The sequence below is a fragment of the Cynocephalus volans genome, chromosome 1 (genome assembly GCF_027409185.1).
Source record: "Cynocephalus volans isolate mCynVol1 chromosome 1, mCynVol1.pri, whole genome shotgun sequence".
Classification (NCBI taxonomy): domain Eukaryota; kingdom Metazoa; phylum Chordata; class Mammalia; order Dermoptera; family Cynocephalidae; genus Cynocephalus; species Cynocephalus volans.
Window position 1 is genome coordinate 75,901,223 of NC_084460.1, and position 12,476 is coordinate 75,913,698.

General features: G+C 37.3%; 1 pseudogene; it reads left to right on the forward strand.

Moving 5' to 3' along the window:
• The first annotated feature begins 343 nt into the window (after positions 1–343).
• On the forward strand, positions 344–1,071 carry LOC134371933 (transcription factor Spi-C-like; annotated as a pseudogene).
• The last annotated feature ends 11,405 nt before the right edge of the window (positions 1,072–12,476 follow it).

Below are 12,476 nucleotides of genomic sequence, written 5' to 3' on the forward strand. Positions count from 1 at the left end.
CTGGACCTTTCAGTTCTAGTTCACACCACCAAATAGCAGCTCACTGCTGTGTTTCTCAGAAAAATTTCCTTGGAGAGAAAGACTCTGATCAGTCCAGATCATCTTTTTAGCTAGTCTATACAACCATTGTGTCTTTTGGGGTCAGGTGTCCACCCAGGTCCAGTAAGACTTGGAGAAGTGCTTTCAGGCTTACAATATGCATGCAGAGCATAACCATTTAGAACAGGCAGGGGCCACCACTGCGGTTAAATCCTCTGGATTGGAGGGAAGGTCACTTCCACCTTATATGAGTGGATGCTAGGTTAGGCTCTGATGGACAGAATTGTCAATTTATTAAGGAAGCATGACTTGTGTTGAACAAGACAAGCTGGGTCAAGCACTTGAAGATGCTTTTGAGGTACTGAGGCAACATTCAACTGGAGATCTTCAGTACTCCCCAGATTACAAAAATTTCCTAGCTTTCATCAACCAGGGTCCTCATGTCAGAGGAAATTCCATCTGCTTTGGGGATTGCCTACAGATGAACCTGTCTATAATAGGAGGGCCATAATAAACAGTGCTGTGGACTTCTATTATTAAGGGAGTATTCATCCATCTCTGCAGAACATAACTGAAAACCCACTGATACAACCTGCTGTTCTCTAGCAAAACAAGGAAAAGGCAGGTAGAAGCTCTGACTGATTGAATATCTTCACGAATCCGTGTGCAATCTCAAGATGGCATCTTGTATTCAGTGGGTTGATAAAACCAAAGGCATCTTTCAGTTTATATCAAAAACCAAAGAAAAACTTGCCGAACTTTGGCGAAAAAGAATAGGCAATCAGAAGACCATGACTTACCAGAAAATGGCCAATGCACTGAGGAATTATGGAAGAACTGAGGAAACCATGAAAATCCAGAGAAAGTTAACATACCAATTCAGTGAGGCCGTTCTCCAGAGACTCTCTCCATCTTATTTCCCGGGGAAAGAGATCTTCTCACAGTATGCTCAACCTGATCAAGAATATCTCAGTTTAAATAACTGGAATGCAATATGCTAATCACCACGAACTAAATCACCCTGGTTGCTAAATATACTCTCCCATTTTATGGTTTCCTGTCCTCAGAAATCCCTACAAGCTTCAGGATTTCTCTCTTAAAGCTAATACTGAAGAGAAAAAAACAAAAACAAAAACAATTTCGTTGTTGCTATCTTATCCAATATCATATAATCTATACTAACATGGTGGGAAATTCTGCCAATGAACAACTTGATTGTTTCAAATGATCAAGCCTCATTTGAAAGCATAGACTAAATGTTCTTACTCTTACTATTGTCTATGCAACCACTTTCTTCTAGATTAACAATCCCAGTACAGTTGATTCGATTTACATATTGATTCAAACATTTCCCTGTCATATGCTCAAGTAAAACTTCACTCTAACATATATCTGATGACTTTACAAAAAACCATTTACAAAAATGATTGCATATGAGTGTTCTTGACACAATACATTCACAGCTTTTAAACCTTCAGTGGAAATGTCTATTCAGGTCCTTTTGCCCCTTCCTCCCCATTTTTTTCCTTTATATCATATACAAGCAAATTTTTATTTTATTTTATTGAAGAGCCTGAGATCTGAACCTTGCCCATTATTGATTGATTGATTGATTGTTTTCAGATCTAACCCTTGCCCATGTTTTAATTGTTTTTGTTGTTGTTATTGTTTTCTTGCTATTGAGTTGTTTGAGCTCCTTATATATTTTGAATATTAACCCCTAATTGGAAGTATGACTTAAATATTTTCTCTCAATCTCTAGGCTGTCTCTGTACACTGTTAATTGTTTCCTTTTCTGGGTAGAAGCCTTTAGTTTGATGTCATCTCATTTGTCTGTTTTTGCTTTTGTTGTCTGTGCTTTTGGGGTGAAATCCAAAAATTCATTTCCCAGATCAATGTCATGTAGTTTATCCTCTTGTGTTTTCTTCTAGTAGCTTTAGAGTTTCTGGTCTTAATGTTTAAGTCTTTAATCCATTTTGAGTGGATTTTTTAATATGGTGTGAGATAAGGGTCCAATTTCATTTTTCTGCATGTGGAAAATCTAGTTTTCTCAACAGCATTTATTGAAGAGACTGTCCTTTTCCCATTCCATATTTCTGGCATCTTTGTCAAAAATCAATTGACCATACATGTGCGGGTCCATTTCTTGGCTCTGTAATCTGTTCCATTGGTTGATGTGTCTATTTTTTCCCCCAATACCATGCTGTTTTAATTACTATAGCTTTATAATATAGTTTAAATCAGGTAGTGTGATACCTCCAGCTTTGTTCTTTTTGCTCATGATTGCCTTGGCTATTTGGGTTTTCTTGTAGTTTCATATGAATTTTAGTATTTTTTCTACTTCTATGAAAAATGACATTGGGATTTTGATAGGGGCTTCATTGAATCTGCAGATCACTTTGGGTAGTATGAACATTTTAATAATATTCTTTCAATCCATAAACAGGGGCTATCTTTTCATTATTTGTGTCATATTCAATTTCTTCTATCAGTGTTTTATAGTTTTCAGTGTATGAGTCTTTCACTTCCTCAGTTAAATTTATTCCTAAGTTGGGGGTTTTGTTTGCTTGTTTTGGGGAGTTGTTTTTTTTAGCTATTGTGAATGGGATTTGTTCTTTTGATGTCTTTTTCAGATAATTCATTGTTAGTGTATAGAAAAGCTACTGATTTTTGTGTTTTCATTTTGTACCCTGCAACTGTACTGTTTTTGTTTATTAATTCTAACAATTTTTTGGTGGAGTCTTTAGAGTTTTCTATATATAAGATTATGTCATGAGTGAACAGTGACAATTTCACTTCTTCTTTTCCTATTTGGATGCCTTTTATTTTTTTCTCTTGCCTAACTGTTCTGTCAAGGACTTCCAATACTATGTTGAATAGAAGTGGCAAGAGTGGGCATCCTTATCTTGTTCCAGATCTTAGAGAAAAGGCTTGAATTTTTCACCATTGAGTATAATGTTAGCTATGGGCTTCTCACAAATGTCCTTTATTGTGTTGAGGTACATTCCTTCTTTTTTCTTTATCTTTATCTGGCATTCCTTCTGTACCTAATTTGGTGAGAGTTTTTATTAAGAAAGGATGTTGAATTTTGTCAAATGTCTTTTCTACATCTAATGAGATGATTACATGGCTTTTGTCTTTGCTTCTGTTAATGAAATGTATCACATTTATTAATTTATGTATGTAGCATCATCCCAGCACCCCAGGGATAAAGGCATTTCTCACAAGAACACATACAAATGGTCAACAGATATATGAAAAAAATGCTCAACATTGCTAACCATTAGGGAAACGCAAATAAAACCACAATGAGATACCATTTAAAAAATTTAAAAATCCTCTGGATCACGAGTCACACTGCCTGGGATCAAATCCCGGCTTGCCACTTAGCAGTTGTGTGACCTAGGACAGGTTACTTAACATCTGTGCTTTGGTTTCCTCGCCTGTAAAATAGGTTTAATTGTGGTACTTATCTCATAGGATTATTGTAAGGATTAGATAAATTAATAACTGCAAAGCACTTACAAAACATTATCATTATCCCCTTTTAACAAAGGAAGAAATCGAAGCATAAAGAAGTTAAGTAACTTGCACAAGTTCACATACATAGTAAAGAGCAGAGACAGGATATAAACTCAGCTTCACAGCCAATGTCTTTTCTTTCAAACACTGTGTCAAAGTGATTTTACTTCCCAGTTGTAGGAAGCTTTCACTGATTAACTCCACCTGAGTTGATTACGTATTGATTCAATTATGGGCACAGTTTGGGAAGATGATAGAAGTAGGGGAGGAGGAGGGAGAGACATAGGGCCTTATATACGAAAAAAAAAAAAGAAAAAAAGAACATTAAGAATCTTGATATAATAGTCAAAAGTAAATCAGTAGTAAAATCATCATAATTGTACTATTAATATTAGCATGACTTGTCAGAAGTGACACAAACCAAGTAGATTCACCTCTGTTTTATTTTGAAATGCAAATGTCAGAAACCTCTTCTGGAGTGTGTGTCCATGAGCAGGAGTGTGTGAGAGTATCTCTATGTGATGGGAAACGTGGGTGGGAAGTGACTGTGTCATAATTCTACCTGCCTCATAAGACATTTGACATTCATTACTAAGTTATTTCTCTTTCCCTTGTTTTCTTAGTGGTTTTATACAAAGGTCATTATAAGAAATAAATGCCTAAAATGAAGGGAGAAGAATGTGTTAACAATAATCCATAATATTTTACAACTAAATCACAAGGTTTAAGCCCAGTGCTTTTTTTTTTTGCTTTTGGTGGCTGGCTGGCTTGGGGATTTGAACTTGACCTGATATTATAACCAGTACTTATGTTTCTTTATGGCAGTGCTTCCAAAAACCGTAGAAATACTCATAGCTAACAAGTTTTCCTGCAACCCTGCTTACTGCTTGGAGAAATTACACAAAAAAATTAAGTGACTTGTCCAGAAAGACTTAGTAATACACTCTAGACTTTCATGAAGATGAGCTGCTCATGAATAAATTTGGTGGTGTTGTCATTCTAACTGAAGGTGGTGTGACTCTGCCATATGTTTCCTTGAGTGCCACAGAGGCTGTGTAGTTACACCCAAAGGAGCTACAAGATATATTTGTTCAGTAAGGTAGGGGCACTGGAACTTATTTGAAAGAGAATAATCTGCCTCAGCTCCTGGGCATATACAACCTGACCACTATTTTCCATCCCTTGCAGACTTTTCCTGTCAGTCTTACCAGCCAGGCTCTCATGCAGACCACTCCACTGCCCTGCTTTTGCACAGGTCCTCACAGACCAACTTCAGTCATCACTTCTGGTTTTCATCTCACCTACCCTCTCAGCAGCATAAGTGGACCAGTGTCTCTTTCCTGAAATGCTTCCTTCTCTTGGCTTCTGTAGCACTACATTTTCCTGCTTTCCTACCTACAAGTTGCTTCCTTCAGTCTTCTTTGATGTCTTCCCTTGCATCCAACTGATCTCTTGAAGATGGTGGGCCCCAGCATCCAGGAGATATCTTCCAGTACCTGGCTCAGTGTTCTCCAGACTCTTGCTGTTTACATGCCAGGTATGTTGTTGCCTTAGGGAGTTTGCACTGGCTCTGCCTGGAATACTGTTCTCCTAGGTGTCCACATGCTAACCTCTTAGAAGTTCACCTTCTCAATGAGGCCTCCCTGACTTCCCTGTTTAAAATCATAAGGCAACTCCACCCCTCCCAATCCTACTCCTCTTTATCATTCTCTCTTTTTCATGACACTTGTTACCTTCTAGGGTATTACATAATTTACTGCTCTGTCACCAGTATCTAATACATTCACCAATACATAATAGGCACTCAATATATGCTTTTTAAAAATTTTTTTTAATTTTATTTATTTATTTTTATTGAAACATAGTTGATTGTACATATCTGTGGGGTACAGGGTTGAATATTAATATTTGTGTCATTATTTATTTATTTATTTATTTTTCTCTTAATTTTATTTTGTCGATATACAATGTGGTTGATTATTGTGGCCCATCACCGAAACCCCCCTCCCTCCTCCCTCTCCCCCCTCCCACCCAACAATGTCCTTTCTGTTTGCTTGTCATATCAACTTCAAGGAATTGTAGTTGTTATGTCTTCTTCCCCTTCTCCATTTTTGTGTGTGTGTGTGTGTGTGTGAATTTATTTATTTATTTTTAGCTTCCACCAATAAATGAGAACATGTGGTATTTCTCTTACAGTGCCTGACTTGTTTCACTTAATGTAATTCTCTCAAAGTCCATCCATGTTGTTACAAATGGCAGTATTTCATTTGTTTTTATAGCTGAGTAGTATTCCATTGTGTAGATATACCATATTTTCCGTATCCACTCATCCGATGATAGACATTTGGGCTGGTTCCAACTCTTGGCTATTGTAAAGAGTGCTGCGATGAACATTGGGGAACAGGTATACCTTCGACTTGATGATTTCCATTCCTCTGGGTATATTCCCAACAGTGGGATAGCTGGGTCATATGGCAGATCTATCTGCAATTGTTTGAGGAACCTCCATACCATTTTCCATAGAGGCTGCACCATTTTGCAGTCCCACCAACAATGGATGAGAGTTCCTTTTTCTCTGTAACCTCAGCAGCATTTATCGTTCAGAGTCTTTTGGATTTTAGCCATCCTAACTGGGGTGAGATGGTATCTCAGTGTAGTTTTGATTTGCATTTTCCAGATGCTGAGTGATGTTGAGCATTTTTTCATATGTCTGTTGGCCATTTGTATATCTTCCTTAGAGAAATGCCTACTTAGCTCTTTTGCCCATTTTTTAATTGGGTTGCTTATTTTTTTCTTGTAAAGTTGTTTGAGTTCCTTGTATATTCTGGATATTAATCCTTTGTCAGATGTATATTTTGCAAATATTTTCTCCCACTCTGCTGGTTGTCTTTTAACTCTGTTAATTGTTTCTTTTGCTGTGCAGAAGCTCTTTAGTTTGATATAATCCCATTTGTTTATTTTTCCTTTGGTTGCCCATGCTTTTGGGGTTGTATTCATGAAGTCTGTGTCCAGTCCTATTTCCTGAAGTGTTTCTCCTATGTTTTCTTTAAGAAGTTTTATTGTTTCAGGGTGTCTATTTAATTCTTTAATCCATTTTTTTTTTTTTTTTTTTTCGTTTTTTCGTGACCGGCACTCAGCCAGTGAGTACACCGGTCAGTCCTATATAGGATCCGAACCCGCGGCGGGAGCATCGCCGCGCTGCCAGCGCAGCACTCTACCAAGTGCGCCACGGGCTCGGCCCCTTTAATCCATTTTGAGTTGAGTTTAGTGTATGGTGAAAGGTATGGGTCTAGTTTCATTTTCCTGCATATTGATATCCAGTTCTCCCAGCACCATTTGCTAAAGAGGCAGACTCTTCCACAGTGTATAGGCTTGGTGCCTTTGTCCAAGATCAGATGGCTGTAGGTGTGTGGGTTGATTTCTGGATTCTCTACTCTATTCCATTGATCTGTGTGTCTGTTTTTATGCCAGTACCATATTGTTTTGGTTATTATAGCTTTGTAGTATAGTTTAAAGTCAGGTAGTGTTAATGCCTCCAGCTTTATTTTTTTTGTTCAGCATTGCTTTGGCTATGCATGGTCTTTTATTATTCCATGTAAATGTCTGGATAGTTCTTTCCATTTCTGAGAAAAATGTCATTGGAATTTTGATGGGGATTGCGTTGAATTTGTATATCACTTTGGGTAGTATGGACATTTTCACTATGTTGATTCTTCCAATCCAAGAGCATGGGATATCTTTCCATCTTCTTGTATCCTCTCTAATTTCTCTCAGCAGTGGTTTGTAGTTCTCATTATAGAGATTTTTCACATCCTTGGTTAAATCAATTCCTAAGTATTTTATTTTTTTTGGTGGCTATTGTAAATGGGCAGGCTTTCTTTATTTCTCTTTCTGCATGTTCACTATTGGAGAATAGAAATGCTACTGATTTTTGTGTGTTGATTTTGTATCCTGCTACTGTGCTGAAATCATTTATCACCTCTAAGAGTTTTTTTGTAGAGGCTTTAGGCTGTTCGATATATAGGATCATGTCATCTGCAAACACGGACAGTTTGACTTCATCTTTTCCAATCTGGATGCCCTTTTCAATATATGCTTTTAAGCAAATGATTCAATCTCCATGCTGACAACTGTGACATTTACATCTCCAGCCCTGCTTTCCTCCCCTGGGCTTTGGGCTCATGTATTTAATTGCCTATTTGACATCTGCATTTTAGGTGTTTAAAAGTAACTCCAAAATTAACATGGCCAATAATATACTCTTGTTATACATCCTTAACCCAAACTCAGTCTTTATCATCTCAGTAATGGCACCACCATGCTCCCAAGTTGCTCAGGCCAAAAACCTAGGAGTTTTGGTTGATTCTTCCCTTTTCCTCATGCTCTGTATCTAATCCATCAGCAAGTCACATTACTTCTACATCACATTCTCAAATGTCTATTTCTCACCTTCTCTAGTGCTACCACTAAGTTCCAGCCACTATCATTTCTTGTCTGGAGTACTGACATGATTTCCTAACTAGTGTTCATTCCTCTAATTATTATCACCAGCAGTCCAGTCTCCACAAGCAGCCCAATCAATTCTTTAAAACACTAAGCAGATCATTTAAGCAGATCCTTGCCTTAAAAGCTGCAGTATAAAATCTAAAACCTAACCATGGTCTATACGGTCTATCACAAAATGGCCCCTGCTTGCTTCTCTGTCCTCATCTCCCATCACTGCCTCTCACCGTATTCCAATTCTGTTTCTTTCAACAGACCAAGCTCATTCCCACTACAAAGCCTGGACATTTTCCATCCCTGGTGCCAGAAAGGCTCCTGCCTCAGATCTTCAAATGGCTCAGACATCATCAGCCAGGTCTCAGCTCAAGCTCTCTTCAGAGAGGCCTTCTCTGACTACCCAATCTAAAGATGCTCCTCAGCAACTGCCTGTTGTGTTTGTTCTGTTTTCGTCATAACAGTTAGCACTCTCTGAAATCATCTCATTTGTTTACTGTTGCTTACTTGCTGTTGCCAATGCAGCTTCCTGAAGTCGAAGACTAGCTTTTTGCTCATCGTTGTTCCCTCAGCAGCACAGTGCCTGATGTGCAGGAGGTGCTCAGGTTATGTTTCTGGAATGAATAAGTGTTGAAGAAAATTAAAGTAAAGGAAAGGAAGAAAAAGGAGGAAGGCAGAATTTTATTTTACAGTTTTAAATTTAAAATTATTGGGAACTTTTATAGGGAAGAGAAAAAGAAGAAAGGGGTGAGAGAAAATACAAAAATTATCATTTCTCTAGATTCGATTTTTTTCTATAGCTATGGCTCTCTTCATGTTCAGTCCTTTGTTTGCAATTTTCCCAATACTCTCTTTTTCCTGAATTCTCCTTGAACAATTCCTATGTTGTGATATATGATTGCATTTATTGACTATCCAGGGTGTTTTTAGCTGCTGACAAAAACTTATATCAAGAGGAGAAGCAAGTGTGACTTGGAAAATTAGGATTGTATATCCCACCTGCATATATCACTGAACTTTATAAATAAGAAATTTAAAAAGCTAGACATCATTTAGTTTGAAGCCCAAACCAAGAGCTAATTCCTATGCAACAGCCCAGGTTTCCTGACTGTGCTTACTACTCTAAACCACAACTAAAATGGCAAAATAACTTATTGAGAAGTATTACTCAATTTACTAAAGAGGGTAGGAAGTATACTGGAAGCAGTTACACTTCAGGAGAATATAAATGATATCTCATTTAATCTTCAAAATAACTCCAAGAGGTAGATATTATTATTATGGCATTTGGAAAGGTGGAAACTGAGACTCAGTCAAGTCACAACATATGCTTAAGATCAAGCTGTAAATAAGTAGGGGAGGGAGGCATCTGATGCCCAAGGTTACATTTTTTCCTTCTATCCACACTGCCTCCCAGACAGTTAGATTTCACATATCCTGTATGTGAGAGTGACCATCCTGGTTAGCAAAGTGTATGGTTGAGAGGAAAGGTAAATGAGAAGAGGGTCTAAAATGTACGATTTGGAGGTGGGAGTAGAGTTGCGGGAATTGAAGTTTAGAATATATTTTTCTATGTACTCAATATTCATTTAAAAATCTATTTTAAATTCAAATATTTGACTTAATAAAAACGTTTTTCACACACAACCCATCAGAATTCAGGATTGTCTATGCCAATTCTTTTTTTTTTTAAGCAAACAAAAAAACTGAATTTTCTCCTACAATGATATATATCTTGAATTTTTAAATCTATCAATTTATTTAACTTCCTGAGGCAGTTGTACCTCCCATAAAATGGGCATCACAGCACCTCACACATTTCTCACATAGGAATTGAGTGTGTGTGTGTGTGTGTGTGTGTGTGTGTATATAAAGTATGTGTGTGTGTGTGTGTGTGTATGTATATATAAATACACTTTGACATTTCCTCTTAGAACTATTTACTCATTGTTTTTTGGGGTTTTTTTTGGTTTTTTGGTGGTTAGAATGTATGCAGATTCAAACCCTGAGGTTTGTGTTATAAGGCTGTGCTCTAACCTCATTCACTGATGAGACTTGGTTTCTCACAGCAAACAAACCAACAAAAATCGTATTTTATTTTTTTAATTCAATTTCTAGATTTCTTAATATTTTACAAGTGGATGGATGGCTACTTGGGTAGTTCTGAATGTGTAGTTTAGGATAACAGCTTCAGAAATGAAAATTTTCGGGGGAAGAAGACATAACAACTACAATTCCTTGAAGTGGATACGACAAGCAAACAGAAAGGACATTGTTGGGTGGGAGGGGGGGAGAGGGAGGAGGGAGGGGGTTTCGGTGATGGGCCACAATAATCAACCACATTGTATATCGACAAAATAAAATTAAGGAAAAAAAAAAACACACACAAGTGTTTGATCTTTTGTGTAAGAATCACAGCTCTTTTGTAGCTGGCCAAATTTATAAGTGCAGATCCTATTTGAATGTATTTAAAACATAATTAAAAATTAAAACAAATTAATTAAAAAATAATTTTAAAAAAAAGAAAATGAAAATTTTCATAAAGGAAGCTCAACAGGGAAATCATGAAGAAAATGTGAGAACTACATTCACAAGAATCAAAAATTAACCTTCCTCTTACAAATGTGCCGCTAGTAATTGTTGACCATTTATTGATTATTTATTAGGCAAATGGCATTGTCTTGTTAATATTTCTCCTAGAGGTAACTCTTCTTTGAATTAAATGGTGCTTCTTTCCCCCTTGAAAGCAGTTTCACTTCTATTATCACACTTTTAAACTTGGAAGGCTAGAGTAATGAATGGAATTTTAGGCTGTCTTTAGCCTAAAAACAATGAAAAGTTAGTAAGAGCAAAAAAAGATTATGAACTGATTGTTTGCAAGGACTATTTACAAGGACATTTCTTTTGATTGTGTAGATTGATAAAGGGGCCAGCCTCCTGAGGAATCACTACTTTCTGTCTCTCGTGGGTGTGCTGAACCAGTGTAGCCATCAGGAAATCAGTTTACTAGGAAGAGGAAAGCTGAATTGTTCCTCTAAGCTTCTTCAAGGTGCTGGAGCAAATTCAGAGGGGGAGAAAACCCTGCAGTGGAGTGAAAAAAGGACTTGTGTCCCAGAGAAAGTGAGACTTAAGATGTGTGCCCTCTGGTGCCCAAGAGGTGAAGGACAAGGGTGAAATTCCAGGGTAAGTGATCTGGCAATGTGAAATATATGGACGACTTTAATTTTCTGATTAGGTGTGGAGAGGGAGGTAGTGAAGGAGAATATTATTGGTTTGAGGTATAGTCATAAAAATGTATGCATTTGAAAGGTCCCCTTACATGGAGGTTTAGAAACAAGACTAGTAACTTGTGAGCATTCATGTTTCTCTCCCAGATTTTATACTACTATTAAAACGAGTAACATTATTTGAAAAGGACAAAAATCGTCATGTCATCAAGGCTGTATTTATACAGAAAAATAAGTGAACGAGGGGACTTACACGGAATTATATGCCTAAACTGCCTATTCAGGAGAAACGGTTTTAATGACTGGACCATCAACCTGAATATATCATAAAATTGCTTACTCTTTTACCTCAATGCACCAGTATTGACATTACTAAGTTAACAGGCCCCACAGATTATTTTAAAAGTCTCTGTGACTATCAGAAACTTAAAGGGCCTTCCACAGTGTCCCATCTTCTCACAGCAATCTCGTATCTTTTTTTCTTTTTAAATAATCACCACATCAAACTTGGAATTTTAGATCTCAAGGAAGTGGAATTGTTCTGTTAGGGAAGCAGATCAGAAAAAGGGAACTGAGGGAGAAAAGGGAGCAGATGGAAGGACGCAGGAGATCAATACTAGCCACTCGCTCAGCCATGTGGTGCAATGGGGACCACTCACCTCTGCTCACACAGCAAGCTCAACAGCTCTCAGGGTCTTCTGCTGTCTCATGTGGTACCCTTTACTTTCCCCCCCATTTTTAAAAATTATGGTAAAATACATATAAATTTTTTTACTATCTTAACGATTTTAAGTGTACAGTTCAGTGTTATTCAGTACATCCATACTGTTGTGTAACCATCACCCCCGATATCTCTAGACCTCTTTTCATCTTACAAAATTGAAATTCTTTACCCATTAAACAGCTCCTCATTCTCTCCCACCCCTAACCCCTGCCAACCACCATTCTACTTTCTGTCTTTATGATTTTGACTACCAAATACTTCATGTAAGTGGGATAGCACAGTATTTATTCTTTTGTGAGTGGCTTATTTCACGTAGCATAATGTCCTCAAGATTCATCTATGTCATAGCATGTGTCAGAATTTCCTTCCTTTTTAGGGCTAAATAACATAACATTGTAAGTATGAGTATATGCCACTGCTCATTTATCCATTAATCTGTTGGTGAACACTTGGGTTGCTACCGCCTT